Source organism: Plectropomus leopardus, chromosome 8 (genome assembly GCF_008729295.1).
Source record: "Plectropomus leopardus isolate mb chromosome 8, YSFRI_Pleo_2.0, whole genome shotgun sequence".
In the NCBI taxonomy this organism is placed as follows: domain Eukaryota; kingdom Metazoa; phylum Chordata; class Actinopteri; order Perciformes; family Serranidae; genus Plectropomus; species Plectropomus leopardus.
Window position 1 is genome coordinate 17,093,661 of NC_056470.1, and position 22,266 is coordinate 17,115,926.

Genomic DNA, 22,266 nt, shown 5'->3' on the forward strand with positions numbered 1-22,266 from the left:
GAAGGTGATGCATGAGCCGACAGAACAGAAATGCAGCGGTGAGTCAGCAAGCAGCCACCTAGAGTCCATCAGATGTCTTAATAAACCAGAGAAGAGGTCTCTATCACAGAAGACAAGCCTAGTTGTTCCTGGCAAGCCAAGTCCATATGACTACTCTCCAGGTTGCCCCAGGCACTGAGGACCCTACTTTAGCGTCCATTATGCTGGCAGCATGCGCTCTCTCACCCTCATTCAACTTTGGCTGCTTAAGAATTAAGTGCACTCCACCAGGGCTTTTAGCAAAAAATGTCTGAGGGCTATATTCCTACATAGCTTTTTAAAAGTACAGGGAAGCAAGCATACATGCACACATGTTATTGTAGTTGGACGAACTAGCTCGGATGCTCTGGAGCCGAGAAGGTGGGGTGATTACTTTCATTATTAGAGTTGTGCATGAAGCAGCCATTGAGCAGCAGCTTTTCAAACAGCGGGAGAGGAATGCAAAGATGGAGAGGGAGTGTAAACACAAGACACAAAAAGAGAGCCAGAAACAGAAAGAATAGAGAAAACATACCTGAATAAGGCTGATGGAATGAGACAGAGGGAAGTAAAACACTGAAAAAACATTATTTTTCTATTTTATTCTTGTAAATGTGTATTGTGTTATGTGTCATATAGCTCCTTAAATTGAATTGAACAGAGGGAGAGAGAATGATAAAGACAAAGGAAAAAGGTGAGAAAAAAGGGATGACGACGAAAAAGGTCGAGGGAGGAAGAAAGCCAGTACATGAGAACAATAGGACTACAGATTAACGGCAGAATCTTTTCCTTTTTTGTTATTTTTTGCTGTTCAGTCGGTCTAAATATAGCTCTCCTCTCCTTCCACTCCTCCCATCACAGACTGGGGTTGGCAGTGGGGAGAGGATAGCGGAGGATTGTCAAAGTTCACTGAGTTTTGATGAATTCCCTCAAGAAAGAGCAAAGCAGATTTGAGACTGGCTCAGCTATATTCACTGAAGCCAGATAGCCCATCTGAATGTGAACGAAGTGTTCATATGGAGAACAAGAACAGACAGCTACTGAGGCTTGTCTCTGTTCGCTATACAGCGCATATGCAGTCTCTGCAGCAATGATATGATATGTTTTTTTTTCCTTCTCCGCTCCAACAGGATGATATTACATCTAGTGTTGTTCAATCCTCCTGGTAATGTGATGCAGCCATACTTCATAATGTTTCTTTTTTTAGCACTTTACTTTAAAGTTCACACAGGCCTTCGTAATCGTGGCGAAGAGGAGGATGGTCATGCAGGCTAATTCTCATCACGGCACAGCTACTTTTACTTGCTGGTGCAGACGCATTTCTCTAGGTACCAAAAAAATATAAAGGTTTGATCCTGAGCCCTTTATTTATTTTCTTGCTGAGCACCGCAGAGCCACCCAGTGCAACCACACTCTTGTACTGTAAGCAACCTAGAATCTCTGCACCAACTGGGAACTGTGGCTTCTGTGAAAGGGGAGATGACAAAAATCCAGATTTCCCCAACAAATCTGCAGATTTAAGCACAGAAGCTGCCTGTATCTCCACCCTTTTGACTTGTGAAGATGCACCTCACATATCTGTGTGCAGTGGGAGCTGAGGCAGCATTAAAGGCCGAGGTGGATCAGCCAGAGAGGAGGTCTCCTGATAGTGCAACCAGAGTAGGGCAGAGTGGATCAATAGGAGAGCCACCCAGATTGATACTCCATCCTGTCCCAAGCAGCTCCACCCTCCTCCTGCTCTAATGTTGCCTTGGGATGCTTTCTCTCCCTGCTGTAATGAGCCCTCGGCAGCCTATAAATAAGCACTTCCAAGTCCTTTCAGCGCACGCAACACAACACAACACACCAAGTCCTCACAGTAACATTTGAGAGCATCTCCTATTAGCCGAGTGCAAAGAGAAATGCTACTGATGCAATGAGGACAATGCAATGATGTGAATCATCAGCGATGGGTAGACAGTGAAGCTGACATGCAGTGGTGGAGGAGCAATACGCAGGAATCTCTATCTTTCATCCCCGCTGTTGACTTGGCCTTGCCGGCTACACTGTGCATACTTAGGCTTTCATCCCCCCAGGGATCCCTCAACCTGACTTCACCAAACTGCTTCAAAGTGCAGAGAGGCTGGAGCTAACCCACATAAAGCTGTGTACCTACGGTGCAGCGCAGAATGGCACAGTGCTGCTGCATCCTTCATTAAATCAGATGTGTTTGTTAGACGCTGACCTGATTTAAGTTTCAGTTAGGCCTAATTGGTGCGTCTTGGCTAGTGGGCTGAGCTAACTGAGGGAATGTCAGACTTATCAATATGTAATGGTGCCCTACATATTCGTGCACTCCAGCTTTACATCTAAAAACAGAGAGCTTCCTTTCAAGTTTAAGCCTTTTTATTGACTGCACAAGGTTGGTTTATCAAAATAAAAGTCATGTTTGTACAGATTGCTGATAGTACAGCCAAGACAGACAGATAAATCAACTGATGATGTTTTATGTAGTACAATAGAGAGATGTCCTCGAAGAGACCAGCCACACAGATGTCATAAGGAATAATGAGAGAACATTTCACATTGTTTTAGTCTTTGATTGGTAAAAATAATAATAATAATAATAATAATAAAATGGCAGTGTTTCTAAACAGCAACACAAACAAGCTGAACTGGAATCTTTGGCCCTCTCAATATTGCTGGTTCATCAAATTTAATTAAGGCATTGCACACTGATGTGCCAACACACACACACATATGCATGCACGAGCACACACACACAAACACACAAAGCACTTCGCTCCTCATGGGACAGGCTTTTAGTGCTCTGTCTCATGCAGTATTTAATTGACCCCACACAGGAAGCCTAGCGGTCCCAAATGCACTCCTTCCCCCCACCAACAGAGAAAGCATGAACGCCTGCAAGTATGCCCACAGCTTCCCACCAGTGCTCCTCTGTCACACAACTGCACTAAATGCCATTTTCTGCTTTAGTGCAACTCAGACTTCCCACAGAAATGTCAGCGCTGAGGATGAGGAGTTTGGACATACATCAAATTTGGTGAAAATGCTCCAAAATGTAGATGGAAATCCAGCCGTGCCTCACTTTGACAGACATCAACTCGCATCAAACTTTCACTCAATATTACAGGAGTTGAAAGGTTTTCCTGTTTCTTCAAAGTAAATCTTTAATCACCATCTAATCAGGAATTATTCAAAAAGCATGTTGTTAGGTTTCAAGTGGCCATGAATGCCATTTGCAGCAGAGATAAGATGCAGAAGAGATAGCAGCCTACTTACTTGGTTGGAGGTGGGAGAGCACACTCCCCGTCTCTCTCGCTCGCTCTTTCTGCTAGTCAGTCATGGTGCGCTCTCTCTCTTGGGTAACACTGAAGTGTACTGTAGCGTGCTTGTAGGCAGTCTATCCCTCTCTCTTTCTCTACACCCCTTCCCTCCTCCTCTCTTATTCTCCACCACTCTCAGTACACAACCCTTTGCTACGTCAGTGAGGCTCTCTCCGCTCTGCATATCATCCTTCCCACCCTCTCTGCTGCTCCCCTTCATCTCTACCTCTCCTGCCCAATGGGACTCTGTATCGCAACTGCATGCTAAGTTCATTCAGGACTCTGTCACGACAAAACACCACTGTGATGAACCAGATTACCACGTGTTGTAAGGTTGGATGGGATCAAATCTTATAGTCAGGCTGATAAAATGTCTTCTCACTGTTAGTGCGATGCAATATCAATCCACGCTTTCAGATCTAAGTTAAAAATGGATTCTGAAGCACTATATTCTCATTTTAGTCACGTCTTGGGATTCTTTTTTTTTTTTTTAAAAGAGATATGTTAATGTTTTATGTGTTTATTATTTTTTGAGAGAATAGTAGAAAAACTGCAACACAGAAAGCTAACAGGCATAGCAGATAATAAGTAAGAGTGGCCAGTCAGAGTGATTAGCAAAACGTATTGTTAAAAAGGAATGCAGAAGAGTTTTTGCATACAGAAAAGGAGGAATTTACACAGGAAGGTGCTTTGTCTGAAAATATTACCACATTTGTCTTTGCACTGAAGAAAATTTCAGTAAGGGGTCCCAGATCCTCTCAAATACGGCCCCTCTATCTTCATTATAGAATCTCAGTCTGTCCTGTGAACTGGTCCACTGCTATGCCCGACCCAACTTTTTTCTCGAACCTTCTTTGCTCCACCTTTCATTTTTGGGCTCCTTTTTCCATCTTATTTGTGTTTTTATACCAATTACATCACTCTATCTGCTTAGATTTTATTTAGGCTTCTTCCTGCTTGACCTCTGACATTACATGATGGACTGATCCACTTGAAGCTGGAGGGGGAGCTGACAGCGGCCGGTGCCACTGCACCGGCCTTACATAGGTAGACTATTTACGTTTTTTGGGTTGTGTAACCCCCTAATCAGTTGGGGCCGCTGCCAGCAGATCTTTTTATTTCTTCCTACAATTTTTTTCAACATTGCAGGTGGCAGCCCTGGGCCGGTCCATCCGGCATTTGCCAGAAATACCAGACCGACCAGTCCGAGCCTGCCAGAAAGCATGTGCTATATTGCTGATTGTAGATTTACAGCGGTTACAGACAGGTGAGATATCAGTTAAAAAGCTATGTAGCTTTTCCCTGGAGTAATAGAGTCTATAAAGTTTTTAACTGTATGAGATTAAGTCTGACATTGACAGAACAGCTTTGTATTTTCCATAAACATTCATCCCAGACTTCATCTGTTAGTTCTGCGTCTTGGGATTTCTTACAAACACATAATGGACAAAAATATATGGACACCTGAATATAACATCCACATGTAAATGTTGATTTTTGTTTCCAAAATCACAGGCATTAATATGCTGTCTCCACTCTTCTGGAAAGGCTGTCCACACAATTTTGGAACCTGGCAGCAAGGTTTGCTCCCACTCAGCCATGTGCGCATTAGTAAGGTCATGCACTGATGGTGGGTGAAGGTCATGTCTCACAAATGGCATTCCAAATGTTTAATGGTGTTGAGATCAGGTTTCTCTGTAGCCCAGTTAAATTATTCCACATCAGAGTCAGGAAATGTCTTTCCTTATGCGTATTCCTGAGTGCATGAGGTCAACGTCCTGTCGAAGCACGGATGTATAAAGAAAGCTAGACACTGGTGGGGCCACGCTCATTTCTATGAAAGCTGCTCAGTGGCGCATGAAGACAAAATGGTTCAAATGCCACGTATAAAACTGTCCACATGATCGGTGCTGTTTCCGCACTGTGCAGCCCATAGAGCTGGCGCACTAAAGACTTCTACCAGCCGGGTGTGCTACTTCCAGGTTAGTGCACCTTTAATTTGAATGGGGATGAAATGATTCAATCATATGGCTCTTCTAGAGTTTCCAAATGTTATCAGACTGCATGGATTGAATTCTTGTCCTGGCAGATGAAAAAAGGTCCTGGAAGGAGGCCAGAAGAGCCATGGCCTTTCAGATATATGTAGCACTTGTTTGCACTAATTCATTTTTATGTCACGTTTAGGAACCAATGAGCAGAACCATTTTTTTTCCACAGGTACCCAGTACTTGGCATTAAGTACTCTGTTCTAATTATGAACAGATTTTCGGTTCCCAACCCTTGTTGCAACACTCAAAAAATGTATCCACTAATTTACAGTCGTCTCTTTCACAATGTATTTTATAAGAAAATGTCTTGTGGGGCACAATAGCATCACATGATGGACCCAAAAGTTGTAGTTACATGTTTTGGCCACTATGCCAAATTAACTTCAAAGTCCGGCACACATCTTGGGGGGTTTGTGCTGAAGCCTTTCCCACAAAGTCAGAAAACTCAGTTGTCAAAACAATAATAACATACTGTATCATTAAGGTTTCCCTTCATTGGAAATGTATCAGCTTTATATTATGAGCCCCAAAACAAAAGTACACACAAGTATGTAGAAAGCGGTCTCCACAACCATGTTGTATAAACCACTAACGCTAAATCTCAAAGGGAAAAATCAGCCATTTCTACAGTCCTATCACACTGTTATTTCAGCCACTGTGGATTTCAACATGTCAAAAACAAAAGTTTAGAGACAGCAGAAAGACTTGTGGTGGTGAGGGGATTTGGGAGCCATGTAAGTTGTCTCTGTTCGACATGTGGAGGCGTCCCCCAGTGTAGCCCTCTGTTCACTGAGTGTGTTCTTTAGATGTCATGGCTGGCTGTACTCTGACACCTGCTCAGCTGCTGAGTGTATGTGTTATGGATATGTACAAAGGTTACGTACAAACCAACCAAACATCTTACCAAAAGAAGGATGCATCTGCTTCAGGCATTCATTTGTGTGCAGAATGTTGTGCATTAGACTCAGTGTGAGATCAACAACATGCATCTAAAGACCGACCAGTCTGACCGCATAAAACCATGACTACGGGTGATGTGAAAATCTCCAGCAAAGTTAAGATTCATAATTCATAGGATAGGTTGCAGGAAACTGTGAGGTGGAGGCGAGAGACGGTGCAGGCATTCACTCGAATTCTGCATGAGCAGTAGATGTGAATAAAACATGAATGAATGAAGGTTTGAAAGTTAAACTCCACAGTGCTTTGCGCTCAGCGTGAGACAGGCAGGACGAGGAGAGAGAGCAGCTTTAGGAGCTGCACCCAAGCATTGAGTGCAGATGTCTGTCAGTCTGTCCCAGAAGAAGCGCCTCTGTGGGCCGAGCTGCTGCTGGTGCATTATGGATGAGGGGCTATTTTAAGGCACCGGGGATGCTGCGTTTTGATTTTTGAGTGGAGGGACATGAAACCTGGCTGCTGCCAAATCCTTTCATGAGGTTTGTGCGGTACTTGATGGGTTCAGACATGCAGGTACAGCATGTGTTCCAACACAGACCTGATCCCTGTTTGAAGTGTGCACACCAAGAGGAGTAAGGAGTTAAACAGACTGGTGGGACGACAGTGAAGTAAGTGATAGTTTCAGAGCAGCTCTTCACACAAACATTTCACTTTATGTTCTCATAAAGCACACATACAGGATGTTACAAATGCCTGGTGCAGTTAGTTGGATCAATGAGGAGTTAATTTATTCATGCAAAGGCGGTTTTTCAAGCTGGCAATGTTAACAATATCTGTAATTCCAAAAAAGAAAAGACAGCAGTCTGCAGTCCAAAAAATAAGATGAAATCATGTTCTCTTCTTCAGTGATTACTGTATTACAAAAAAAGGGAACCGGTGAGAACTAAGTAATGTTAGTTCTTCATGGTTCTCTCCTGCAATTTAAGTGGATGCCGTCGGATTGGGTTAACACAAAATGGATCTGGGGAATTCAGTGTCAACTTGTTGGAAATGATTGATGTTAATGTTAGTTGATTCTGAAAATGAATGGAAATGAACTGATTCATGGCACTTTTTTTAAAAAAACTTTTTAATCTTTGGCTTTTAAGGAAGGTATCAAGTGTTTTCAAGTCAAAGGGCTCAAGCCGAGTTGAAGTCACGAGTAATTGGTCGAGTTTTATTTTGTCAAGTTGAGCATAAGGTCATCAAATCTGTGAAGTCAATCACCAACCTCCAGTCTCATTCTCCATCTTACTGAATATTTGATTAAATTAACGATGTGACAAAATAGTGAGACAAGATTTTTCAGCTTTCTTTCTTTTCTTTTCTCAATATGTTTCTAAAGCGTGTCATTCCTCACTAAATGCTGCATACCCCAAATATAATGGCACAAATTGCCCAAGTCATTTGCTGCTTGTTTTTCAAGAGGAAATGTTTAATTTGAAGTACAAAACCTGCTTCAACAAGTCACTGGAGAGACTTTTAGCACTCCAGCACTCCGGATGAATCTAGTGCAGAGACTGACTCGACCCCCTGCAGTTTTCCTATCAGACACACACTGAAGCAAATGTTGCAATCATCTAGCTCCTCTAGAGGACCTTTTCCCAGCTGGATAAGGCTGGCAGCACATTTCAAATCATGTGCTTTGACTTTTCAAGCACCTTCAAAACAGTCCAGACCCTTTGGGTGGTAAACAAGCTCATAGAGATGCAGATGGACGCCCCAAAGGTGTCCTGGATCATGGATTATCTCACAGGTGGGCCACAGTTTGTCAACCTTCACAAGTTTGTGTTAATTATGGGAAATGCAGGATCTTTCTTTCTGTCTATATCTTCTATGAATCAGACCTACAGGAAAGAGTGACTTAAAGAGTGAAATTTGATTTAATGGCCAGGATGATCAGCTGCAGGGCAAAGGCTGAGGGGTTCAAATTTTTATGGGGTCTTCATCTCCAAATTGACACATAAATTAACACGTACCAGCTGAGAAGGGACACAAAAAAAGGAACAAAAAGACACAAGAAATGCAAAGGAACTGCAAAGAAGAGATACAAAATAACTACAAAAGACACAAAATTACCTCAAAGAGACACAAATCGACTATGGATAGCGGAAAAACTACCACAAGGAGCCACAAAATAATCACTATCAACATTTCCACAGAGGCACAAAAAAAATGCATAACAACTGTAACGACACACAAAACAACAAAAAAGAGGCAAAATCACCACAAAGTCTGCATGTTTTGCTCCTGTGTGGGAGAGGTGGTGGGGCCTTTTGCATATCTGTGCCCAGGCACTCAATGTCTCATTATATGCCCATGCTCAAACACAAAAAAGACAAAACAAAACTAAAAGATTAAACACTAGGTTTTGTGACTTAAAACTTATTTCATCCTTATTTCATCACACTTTTCTTCATAATATTAGAATTCTCTGTTCACCAACTTAAAGTGAATCCCATTATCAAGAAAGAATTATTAGATTTGGAAACACACTGGGATTACAATTCTGAGCCATTGAACTGAATTACATCATCTGCATGCATATTGCATTTACAGCTATTACATCATCAGTTGCTGCACATAGTAATATTTCAGAATATTTATGTATTTCATAATTCACATCGCCTTCACTTGAGACTGTTTTCATTCTTTTTTTAAACTTGTAAATATTAATCTTTTCCTAATGCCATTCTGTGGAGATGAGTACCAAGCAATAAGAATTCAATTGTCACATAAATCTCATAAGCATGCAAGTATAAGTCAATCTCATGTGTACTGACATTACAGTAAGTATGGAGGAGAGAGTTATTGTTGTTGACACATTGATTGGTCCACACAGTTATAAGGAGTTGTGGAATATGAATGCTTTTCTCATTTAAATATGAGTTAATCTGATTTAGCACACTTTGACTGCATGCATGATATGTGACAACATGATTATCATATCTTAAATGCATTTACTGTGTCTTACTCTGGAGCAAAGCTGTAATTATTTCCCTAATAACCTAACAAATGATAAGGTGGAAGCATCAACAGTCCCACAGAGCTGCATTTTCATCTGTTGCTCCAGCTGACCAATTATTTCATTTTGTTCCAAATGTTTATTATGAACATTTCAAATCCCCCTGCAGCTCATCTGTCCCTAATTTTTGCTGGCAGACTGTCAGAGCCAACAGCAACAGCAGACTCGTCCAGAGTGAAAGATTCCCGGTGAGGTCAGCCTGCCTGATTTAATTATCGGTATCCCAACAAGGACATGCTTTTACCTTTTACTGCTTGTTTATGTCTAATGGTACAGCAATGACAGGCTACACGACGCATGCAGCTTGTTTTGAAACCCCTTCTTCTCATTCATTCGTCAATTACCTCGACCATCCCCGAAGAAATGCAAAAAGAAGAGAAAAACTGACAACAAACCCACCTCGTTGAGCAGAAAGACGCTTGAATTGGTCAGGGACATCCGCAGTTGACGGGGATCTCGGTCACCTCAGCCCAACTTGGGTGGAAACAAAAAGACACAGTTTTTGACGGTAAAAGGCATCAACTAAAGACAGAGCACCGCGCCTCGTCCCAACATTTCCACCAGACGAGAGAGCGAAAACGGCTCGGCTGCTGCTCAGCGCTTCATTTGGATGTGAAGCTCCGGCGGCATCTGCGCTGTAAAATCTCTTGTTTCTGGATTCACGGCATGATCAATGACTGTACACAAAGCCATAGGCACGGACACACGGATGGATAGATTACAGCTTTCTTTATAAATTATGCAAGACCTGCACTTTTCACACAGCCAAGTCCCCGAGAATTTTCTGCCGTTTTTTCTCCCTCCCGGATTTCTATTTTTCAATTTGAATATATGATGATCGTCTGTAAGTTTGGTACCAGCCCTCTTGAATCAGGGTCCCAACTCCTTCACTCACTGACATTCTTATTTTTATTAGGCTACGATTATATGATTTAAACTTGATGCAAATGTGGCCCTTTTGATTTGTTATTTTTGCAGGAAATGAATGAAACTCGATCATTCTGTATCTCCTGCTGATATAAGGCTACACATTGAAAAGATACGTCTACCTAATGCTCATATTTCCTTTTGTTGATGTTTGATTGGGATGCTGTTTTCAGCGGATGGAGACGTCTTGTGTTCGCTGGCTGAAGATGTCCAGGCAGGCAGGGTGAGATGCGGGTCTTCTCGGTTTTCACTGATCCAGCACTTTGGCCCCCTCACATCCTGTAAACGCCTTCCACTTACACAGGGCCAATCGACCGCCCCCTGTCAGGTAGCACACTGCCAATGTCAAAAAGACAGGAGAAAGTCACTGTACACACACACACACACACACACACACGGGGAGGGCACCCATAAAGTGGACCGGAGCACCTTGTGGTTGGTGATAATTCACGTTGTCCTGGGTTTGAGGCAGCTTGTTTGTGTTTGTGTCAAATAATTACCAACAGAAAGTGCAAGAAAAATGTAAAGAACCCCTTTAGACATGTTTTAACACACACATAAAATACTTTCAGAATCATTTCTTTCCCTACAAAGTTTAAATACAAAGTTTTAAAAAATCTTAAAATATATATAGGGGAGACCAGGGATGGTTGTAACATCACCACTTTCTTTTCTGTCGTTTTAAAAATATTTTTTGTCAGGAACATAGGGACAATAAGCAGAAAAACAAAACAAAACAAACAAACAAAAAATAGATAAATATGAGTTTTTTTTCCAACTTACCATGCAGTGGGGCAGACAGTGGGATGGGATGGGGTGGAATGGGATTCCTCGTACTTTAATTTCTTTCTTTTTTTAAAATTCAACCCATGTTTAACCAGGTAAGTCCCGTTGAGATCAACAATATATTTTTCAAGGAAGACCTGGCCAAGACAGAAGCATTTGAAAATTTACAGACAACTACGATAAAAACATATAGTAAACGTACAGAAATATTAAAATACCTACACACAATAACAAGTGCCAACTGATTCATTCACTGTTGCACTAATGAGAGCTTTAAAAATCAGGCAGAGGGACCATTTCTCTGAGTTTCAAATCTTTTTGGAAGCTATTCCAAAGATCATCAATTATTGAATGCTGTGATGTAGTTGCAGAAGCTGGGTACATTGCTATTTATAGTAGACAAATAATGGTACTTTGAATCAAAATTTGAGAGCTCTCATACAAGAATTCAATGAGTTGTTAGTGCTGAGACAAAAACAATAATGTGGCAACCATCTCCTGTTTCTCCATTCATTTTCAAAATCCAAATATTGAAAATGTAAATATTGATTTCTCCATATCAAAAGTTTTAATTACTGAACACAAGGTGTCTCTTACTCAAGTCCATGCTCAGTGTTTGTGCACTGAGTGCTCAGGGTTTCATACTGAACCAGGACTGACCTCCAAACTAGATGTGATGTCACAAATCATGGTGTTCTGAAATTTCACATGAAGAAAGAGAAATCTTCCCCCTCTCAGTGGATGAGTGTGAAAACAGCTTTCTCTAGAGTCAAACTGCACATACATCATTCTGCAGATAAAACATCCAAGAGGAGTACTAATAAACAAACATTTCTGAGTGAACAAAATGAAACCACAACAGGCTGCACAGAGAAGGTATGTGGAAACTGTTGGTGACTAATGGCGCCCACTGCTGGTCAAACTGATAAACAGCATTGTATAGCGTATGGACAAAATTGTATATGTTTAAGTTGGCTTTACAACTCACAACTTACAACTTTTTTCTTTGAGTCGTGATTTAACTTCTACATAACCCACTAACTCCAAACAAAATAAAAATCAGAGAGGGATTTATTGCCAATAGGTTTTCATTACTTGGAATTAGCTTTTTTGATGTTTTTTTTTGGTGCATACCTTAAACATGCAATAAACATATAAGGAGGAACAAAAATAAAGCAAAGTATACAACACCTAATAATATGTAGACAGAACAGAAAAAATAAAATAAAAATAGGGCAGAAATACTCTAAAAATACAACATTACAAGTATTTACAAAATAGCTATTTTAGAAAAAGCTGTGCAGTTTTGAGCAGGAAGACTGCAGAAAATACTATAAATGGCATAAATGCATTAACTATATTTTAATCTGCTAACACTGCAGTAACTGTTTTGTTCTCAGTTGACTTTACACTTACTATTTATGTTGGTGTATAGTATGTAACTTAGTACAGTAATTTTGCATGATTTGTGATGTATTTTAAGTTTTTCCAAATTTGCCTATATTTGCATCTTTTCTTGTGCTTCTGCTGCTGTCACACTGGCATTTCCCTGTATGGGAAAATCAAGAGTGGATTTAGACTATGGTAGTTGTAATGCACAGTGTGGTAGGCAGAAGGGGAAGAAGTATTTAGATCCTTTACTTAAGTAAAAGTACTGATACCACACTGAAAAAATACTCTGTTAAAAGTCAAAGTCATGTATTGAAAATGTTATTGAAGTAAATGTAAGTAAGTATATTCAAGAAAAAGAACTGAAGTACTGAAAGGTTTTTCAAAAAAACATCCCAAACACTCAAAATTGTTAATAAAAAATATATTTAAAAAAAAACATTTAAAAAAGAAAAACATTGTAAAAACTCAAATTTATTAGGTAAAAATGTCCCCCAAAAAGTCAAATTTATTTAAAATGCAAAGAAAAAAAACCTTTAAAAATATTTGAAAACAATAGAACTAAAAATAGTTTTTTTTAAATTGATAAAGATTTAAATGTTTAGCAAATGTTGCTAATTAATTTTCTGTCAATCAAGTGATTAATAATCAACTAAACATTGCTGCTGTACTTGTATGAACTGTTCATTTTAATTTATAACAACACATCATTTTTGATAAACTCTCCTTATGTTTTTACGCAAAAAAATATGAATCTGTAAAGCAACAGCTGTCAGATGAAGTGTAATAAAGTAAAAAGTATAATATTTCTTTCTGAAATATAGTGTAGTAAAAGTATAACGTGGCATTGAAAAGAAAATACTCAAGTAAAGTGGTTGAGTAAATGTTCCATTCCACCACTGATGGCAGGCCTATATTGTAAGCCTGCTATAATTACTATAGCATAATAAAGCAGTCTGCTAGATCTACATAATATCAACATGTGTTATGCAGCAGTGTAACAGCTTACTGTAACCTCATATTTAAAGTTCCTGGTTGGGATCTTGCAGGGTGTGTAGTTGTTTTAAGGGTGAAAAGTCAACACATTCTTCTATGTCAACACCAGTGTTGCCTTACTGGTTTACAGATTAAACACTATCAAGTGATGGACTACTTACCGGCTGGTTCTTAACCTGATCCTGTTTATTTACTGTCTTTATTGATTTAACTTTAAAATGTCCTCTTCTCATAAATGAAAACACTGCAAAGATAATAATGTGGCATAGTTTCAGCGCGCCAGCTTTGGGGGATCTTTGCAGTGGTTATACATTTTGTCCACTGGGTGGTACTGTAACAATGTTTGAATGGTTTGAATGTGCTCTTTGACAGGACTGCTTGGATTTCAAATGTTTTCTACCACGTAAAAATAGATATACATTATGTTTCTAATTTGTATTGTGTGTTAAAATTTTGGGTGATATTATAGTTGATATAAAAGTGAGAAAAAAGTTACAATTGGACAACATTGCAGCAAACGCGGGAGAGGCACGCGCGTGCCACCTCTAGGGGGACTCCTGTGTTCACGAATGCAGCTCGTGCGAGCGTGTGCAGCCTGTGTGTGTTTGCTGTGTGTGCATGTGTGTGTGTAAGAGAGAGAGAGATAGAGAGGGAGTTGGGGAGGTCGAGGCGGTGGGAATGCACTGTAGCTCTGGCTGTGAAGAGCGAAGGTTGTCCGGCCAGATTCGCAGTATTTCCTCGCTTCCCTTTGACCCCAAAATCCCCCCCCCCTCCTCCTCCTCCTCCACACTGACCGACCCGCATCTGAAGCGCGTGACGGCGGCTGCGTGGAGCCTGAACGCGGAGCTAAACTGGAGCTCCACTGCGGTGTTACAGTTAGTCATGTAACGAGGATGTTCAATGGTAAGTACGCTGCCTCTCTTGAGCTTCACAGTGGCTTTGTTGGGCTCTGCACAATGTTAATTTGTTGCGAAACGCAGTTACAGCAGTCGGAAAAAATGCCAACAGCTGACTTGTACTACAGTGTTTTGCTGTGACGATTGCGGCGGCAGCCTGAACTGTCCTGCAGGACTGTACCCACTAAGCACAGGTCCTTATGCAGGCACAGGCAATTCATATACACTTCCTTTCTCATGAGATGCAAATGTTTGTACATTTTGCCTCACAGCATTCCCACCATTCTCGCCCGGTGACCTGTTTGGAGTCTAAACATAATGACGTTTACAGTGAGGGAGACAGGCCCAGTTAGTATGACTGTACACTGGTCCTGTAACCGCACATCCCCGCGATATCAGGACACCCAAGTGCCAAGATTGAAGTTGCCCGACGGAATGTTTTACTCCTGATAAGTTGGCGGCGATGTGTGTCGAGCTGCACTTTTCTCCTGCAGCCCACAGACTCCAGGCTGACTTCAGGCTGCCCAGTGGTCTCCATGTGTAGTGTGCTTTATTTGAGCTGTCGACTTCGCCTGTAGGCTACTTGGAGCGTCCTGTTATGTAATATGCTTCGGCCGACTGCCCGCATCCAAACAGCCTGGGCCTACACGTGTAATTGCTAAACATGTTTTTTGACATCACGCCTGTATTAGCAATGGTGACAGGGGGGCTGCTGGTCAGTATCATGTGGAGAGGGAGAGAAAAAACAAGATGTTGTTAATGTATTCTGAAATGCAAGTGAAAACATGTTCCTTTGTAACGCATGCAGGACTCCAATCGGCCCATATGTGGTACAGATTATATTCAATGGCAGATGCATGCATGTACAGATTACATAAGAGCCGCATGCAGCTGCCTGACCTGTCGTAAATGTATCAAAGGTGAGTCGAGGATTAAGGTTATTGCAGCAGGAAGCCTGTGAGCTCGGAGCACAAGGTGAAGTGGCCATATATTTGCATGATTCCACAATGTGCGAAAATATTGCTCTCAATGTGAAAGATCTCATGCTCATGTAGGGTTATTTATTACTAAATTATTATCAGGAGTTTAATTTACCCTTTAAAACCTGGTTTGATATCAGTTCTCTTTTTGCTGCGTTCACATGCCTCACACAAGCCATTAAACTCTGAAACCTGAGGTTTTTGTTTTGTTTTTGTTTTTTTCAAAAACATGGGCAAAAATGCAATGAGAAACACAAATTGCAAGAAATCCGTAAAAGGCAACAAAGAACATGACCTGAAAGTTAATTTTAAAAAAGCAGGGGTGGAGGTGATAGAATATAATCAAATTTAGGTAAACTGTCCAGAAACATATGTATAATAATTACAATTCTATGTTTAAAATTATTTTACAGAAAAAAATATACATATCTATATATACTGAAAATGTTTTTTCATTTTTTTGTTGTACATTTTTTGTTTGTTTTGTTGCTTATTTTCTGGTAATTTTCTTGTAACTAATTATTTTATTGTTTTTTTTGGGGGGGGGGGGTATGTGCTGTTAAGTTGCTCATTGCCTTCTCTGTACTTTTTGAAAGAAATCAAACCAATTTGCTGTGCTGGTTGAACTCATATTTCAAGATGCTGTTGATTGTAAACATGGCCATGTGTGCAGCTCATGTGCACTCTCTTAGCCTCAGTCCGCCTGGCAGAGATTTGCTTATTAAGTTTAGAGGTTAGCAGTGTCCTTGACATGTGCTGCCAGAAGCCAGCCATAGTGAGTCATCAAAGCTAATGAGGGAAGCATGGACAATTTAATCCAGACTGGAGAGCTCTTGATCTCTGATGGTGCCCACTCAGTAGGCCTTTGTTGTCAAATAGAGCACACCCATCCCTGCCCACTCAAGATGTCAGGGGCAGATCACAGTGATAGAGCAGAGCAGAGAGCTATCCACCCAAGAAGAGTTGTGTGTCTCCTCCAAAAGCCCCCCTACGGTAAATGTTCAAAGTCCAGCAATCATTGGAAAGTTTGTTGAAATTGGACTGTGTTTAACTTTACGGTTTGATGACAAAATTGACCAATGGCCCTGCATGAGGCAATAATTGGAGATTCTGTTGTCACAATTCAGTGTTTTGCAAACAAAACAGAGAATCATTTCCATGGAAATGCTGTCCCACCCCAGGCTGGTGGGGGAGAGTGAAATGGACAAGTCATTTTCTAGATTTTATTTCCTGTCTCCACTATTGATTGTCAAGTCATGCTTTCTGCCAGAGAATCATACCCAAAGACATGCACACAAACACAGAAACTAACACAGATCAACAGATGCCATGCAAATGTGTGTTTTCCGCAATGTTTATGTATCCATAATGATCTTGACCCTCGGGTAATTTTTCCTGAGGCAGTGTTAGCTCAACAACATCATGTGTATTGCTTGTGTGTTTTTCCAGGTGGTATATAAAGGCACTTGGAAGTGTATAGGGCTGACACACTGACTGTTTCTACAAAGAAGGACGGCCCAAACACAGACGCTCCTCTAATGCCGCAGGCCAGCGTGAGCTCATGGTGTTTGGTCGCTGGTATAAACTAGTGGCCTGGCCAAAGAGCGCTGCTACACAAAATAAAGCCCACACAGGTGAGAGGATCCTCATTTCAGTGCCATTATCTCTTAAACTGACATTTTGCAGGCAGGATGTCCAGATTAACAGTACTGTTTTAAAGTGAGGTTTTCTGTCCGTATGCTCTCTTTTTAGGATGTCGTGGGCCAGAGGCCTCTTTGTAGGCAGAGTGGATGAACGAAAGACAGCATGGGGAGAACGCAATGGCAAAAAGAGGAAGGACAGCTCGTCGCTGTGCAACCCGCACTACATGAGCTGCTTGAGAGACCCTGAGGACCTGGAGCTCCCTAATGCAGCCCCCCAGCATTACCACTGTGGAGCAGGCACCAGTGGAGGCAGCTTTGGCCTGCGCTGTGGCTGGCAGGAGGACCACTATGGGAAGAGGATGGGTGGTGGTGATTTGGGTCTAAAGGCTGTGGACCTGGGCTTTGAAGATGGCGAGCTGAAGGGCAGGAAGGATGAGGAATCGGGGGAAGTAGCAGAAGGTGGCTGCAAGGCGATGACTGCAGCAGACTGCTGGATGCGTGTTGTGTGGGTTTTCCAATCTAAGAAATTTCAGTCTGCCAAGCTGGAGCGTCTGTACCAGCGCTACTTCTTCAGGCTCAACCAGAGCTCTCTGACCATGCTGATGGGGGTGCTGGTGGTGGTGTGTGCGGTCATGCTGGCTTTCCACTGCATCAACACGAAACCCCGGGAGGCCTACGTCTCAGTACTCTGTGTGGCCATGGCTCTCTTCCTTGCCATGATGGTGGTGTGCAACCGCAACGGCTTCCACCAGGACTACATGTGGATTGTGAGCTACCTGGTGATCGGGGTGCTGATTGTAGTGCAGGTTTTTGGGGTGCTGATGGTGTACCCCCCCAGTGCCTCAGAGGGCATCTGGTGGACTGTCTTCTTCATCTACATTATCTACACGCTGCTGCCGGTGAGAATGAGAGCGGCTGTGGTCAGCGGAGCTGTGCTGTCCACCATACACCTAGTGACGGCCTGGCAGCTCAACCAGGAGTACAAGTTCGTTTTCAAACAGGTAAGTGACAGCAGAAAAAACAAACAACGATAGCGCAGGTCTGAACAAATAATCAAGGTCCCGGCAGTTACTATAAAAAGTCTTCAATCAAAAAATGTCTTTAATCAAATTTTAAAAGTCCTGAAAATGTTTGGCATATGGAAAATAAAATTCTATTTATCTTTTTTTTTCTGACATTTTTTTTTTTTAATTTCCAAATAATTGGAAGCATATATCTCTATATATGTTGAATAATAATTTACCAGATGCCTGGTGCATTAACATCAGGCAGATCGGGGTAACAAAAGACAGAAAACATGTTTTAAGTTACAATAAACAGTTGGGTAAAATTGTCCATAGCCCCCCCATTTTTTTCATTTTTGTTTGTTTTGTTTTGTTTTTCGGTTATTGTAGAAGTGGTCTTAAATTTTATTCCGAGTGGCATTCAAAAAGTCTTAGAAAGTCTAATCTAACATGCCTTGATCTGCAGGAACCCTAATAATGCAGGAAGATATTCACTTGTTAGCTGTGGGCAATGTGTGTAATATTCTATCACTGTACATTTAATGTCGTATAGTGATGTTAAGATCTGTACGGTGATTAGAACCGTCATGAGTAATTTGCTAATATTTCGGTCACCAGTTTATGGTTTATGTCACATTTAAAGCAAACATTTGCAGGTAGTTAAAATGTGATTATTTCTTGTTGTGTTTCATTTTTTGTTTTTTGGTTTCATATTATTGTTAATCGTTAACTGTTTGGGATGGTTGCAGAAAACAAGAAATTTGGGGACGTCACTTTTCGCTCTTGGAAATTGTGGTGTGACTTTTTCCAAATTTCTGACATTTTATAGATGAAGAAAAACAAACAAAAATGACACATGAATGAATGATGAAAATAATGATGAGTAAAAGCCCTGATGCTGATATTGTACATTTCAGAAATTCAGTTGAGAAATTGTTTACAGATGAAATAATACATTAATTTAGATTATTGTGGTATATTAAACATTTGACAAATTAAGATACAGAGCAGACATTCCTGCTTATTGATATACAAAATTGCCTCCAATGCTCTGATACAACCACAGACGTTAAAGAGATGGTCACCTCACATTAAATAATTCTATCGACGATAGAATGTAGAGATAGAAAGATTGCAATTTTCCGATTTTTTTCTTTCTAAGAACCATAATTGGCAGTCACATTTTGTGAAGTCTGGCTCAACAAAATATTCACACTGAAATGTAAACATTGCATGCAAAGTTCAGTCAAAGTTGATGCGTGGCCTCAGCAGTCAGCAAATGGGAATATTCCAAAGTCAAGGCTTGTTTTGTGTAAAATCGTGAAGGGAATTTTGACCCAACTTTAAGACACTGACTGCTCAAGCCTCTTATCAGTTTTGGCTGAACACAGTGCATTTTTTGAACAAAACAAGGACTGTGAATTTTGTTCCCCATCACACTGAAGTCACATGAAGTGTCTGCACTGCTAGCATGGGCAGGAAGAACAATAACAGTGGGCAGTAACACATTTACTCTACATTTTAACATGTAAGGAATTGTTTTAGTTAGACTTTAAAAAGAAAAGTGAGTCAAACCAAAAATAGTTGTAAAAACATGTATTCCGGATATGTCTTTGTGGACTGTAGTTGCTGCTAAATAAACAGCCATCTCTGAAGATGAGAGGGAACATTTATATTCATGAGAAAACAAGGCATGTCTCAGACTTGCGCTAGCCAGGGCCCACAATTATCACCATACAATTGAGCACAATGTTGTTACTGTATTCACAAGTGGAAACGCCCTACTTTCTCTCCCCATCAATATAGGACAAACATTGTACAGACTCTTCCACCACTTTTCCATGTCAAAGGTGCCGTACTAAAAGTAGATGGTGCTGTAGATCTCAGCAGTTTTTCAAATGAGATTTTTAATGAGCCTATGTTTTGTGCTGTAGGGCAGCTATTGGCAACTCTGTTGGGGTTTGTGGAAGGTCATCTGGGTTGAATGAGCCCGTTTAGCTGCATCGTGGAGGAATATCATGATAATGTAGCATGGTGCCATTCAGGCCACAATTCCCCAAAACAAGGAGGCTATTGTAGTAAAATGAAACAGGGTGGGGTGGGATACTCGGATTGTGCAATGAATTCGATGGAAAACAGGATGACTATGTCTTCGTATCGGAGCCTGTGGAAAAAAAAAACAAAAAACGAATTAGACATTTCTAATGACTTCAGTTTCCAACACATTGGAATTATTACTTCCTTTGTTTTGTCTGTTAATTTTTTCATGTCCTGCCAGATTCTTGCTGATTTCCTTTTAATGTTTAATGGTAATGAGATATGCACTGTATTAGATTGGGTCATTAAATTGCATTTAGGGATTCAAAAACTATTCACGAATATGCAGAACTGAAGTAATGATAACCTTGTTTTAGGACAGCAACTTACCATAATTTTCATCAGCAATTAATGTTTTGGCTATATTTACAATTATTTGATTAGGAAGTTGTAAAAGAGTAAATAATTCACATCACAAGTTTCCAATTGTTTTTGTTTTTGTTTTTGATGAAAACCCCCAATCATTAAAGTTGCAAGGATAAATATCAAACAGAAAAGAAGAAAAACAATGATATTTTAGAATTGGAAGCAGCAAATGTGTGGCATCTGTCCTTGAAAGATTGCTTCAACATTTTTTTTAAAATTGTTGTTGATTTGATTGTTGATTTCTGTCTTGATCCAATATTAGAGCAAGTTTCAAACATATACTTAATTGTCCTTTGTAATGTGTTTGGAATGACAAGCTCAAATATCCAAAGATTTCTTTTTTTTTGTCGTATTTATTTTCCTTCCTCATCCATACTTCATCTTGTTTTCCACAAACAAATGAAGCGGTCTGACCAGATTATGTACAAAGTACGGTTTCAACATAGAACAATAAAAGACAGAAAGAAAACAACTTAAAGTCATAGTTACTCAGCGGTCAAAAAGGAGTTTCTGCAAACCAAAAGAACGCTGACTTAATGACAGCTCCGCCCTTAAGCTTATTCAGCTCAGAAGAAACTAGCTCCCTCAATCAGCTGATTACTGAAGGGAGTGTCTATACTCATGCCACATGCTAACAACAGTCAAACATCTGAAATAGTTTGAGTCAATTTCCAATCCCCATTTTCTATCATATTTGTGCGAAGTTCATAAAAATCAAAGTTAATATCAAAATTATTTGTTTATTTAGTAATGAATAATCAACTAAGCACCAGACATTTAAGATGTAGTTTTAATTGTTGTCCAGTCATGTTCATTGATATATCGGCAATTTACAAGAAGACATTTGAACACAGGTCTAAACAATCAAATTATTGGTGGCTGAATTCCATTTAGCTGCTTACGTTTCAGTGTCCCAGTGTTGTGCATCCCTGTTCACAGTCACAGCTCACTGAAACACTCAGATATAACAAAGCCATTGATCGTGTTTTTAGTTACCTTTTTTCTGTGAAAACTATGACTACAGAAAAGTGTTGTTCACCGTGTGTATCCCATGATTTTCCTGCCATTTAATTGGTGCCAAAGGTAAACCTGCCAGTAAGAGCTGAAAAATCTAAGAGAGCACCTTTTGAAGGTCTCTGTCTTGGTCTTGGATTTGAACGCATTTTTACTCGGTCTTGCCTCACGCTCAAACAAAGAGGACTTTGGATTTTATTTCAAGACTGGTCAAGACCACAACTCTGGGGATATCACTGAATTGCCAGTCCAAAAATGAAGTCTTGAATTAAGATGGTCAAGTTGATTTTAGCTCCTTAGTATTTGTTTGTATTTTTGTGCTCTTGGAAAACAAAAGACATTTCCCATATGAAATTAATTTCTGAACTAACTTTTGATCATTTAATTAAGACATTTCTCACACCTATACATACACCCATATAAACAGCGTGCTACACCCATATACTATACAGCGTGCATGCAAAGAGACGCATGAAGAGGAATCCTCATTTGTTTTCTGTGGGTGTTTTATGGGAATGTGGACCTGCCTATGGGTGTGCCTATGGTTTGCATGTTCCATATTTTATTTTAAGCATGCATGCAGTGTGGAACTCACACTGGTCTTGGTCTTGATTTGGTCTTGATTACGACACTGGTTTAGTTGAAGAATACAGTGTGTACAGTTTTCAGTGGAGTGTCCCATAATGGCCTATGCTATTTCAGAGCACTTTTTTCACCATGACAAGAGTCAATGAATCATGCCACAAACTTAACTACATGATTTTTTCCCTGTTTGAAGTGGTCATGTTTGAGGACAATTCCATAAAATAGCTCCAAAA

General features: G+C 40.4%; 1 pseudogene; it reads left to right on the forward strand.

Annotated features, from left to right (window-relative positions):
* Window positions 1–14,108: 14,108 nt before the first annotated feature.
* LOC121946788 overlaps window positions 14,109–22,266 on the forward strand; it is a 45,750-nt pseudogene continuing 37,592 nt past the window's right edge.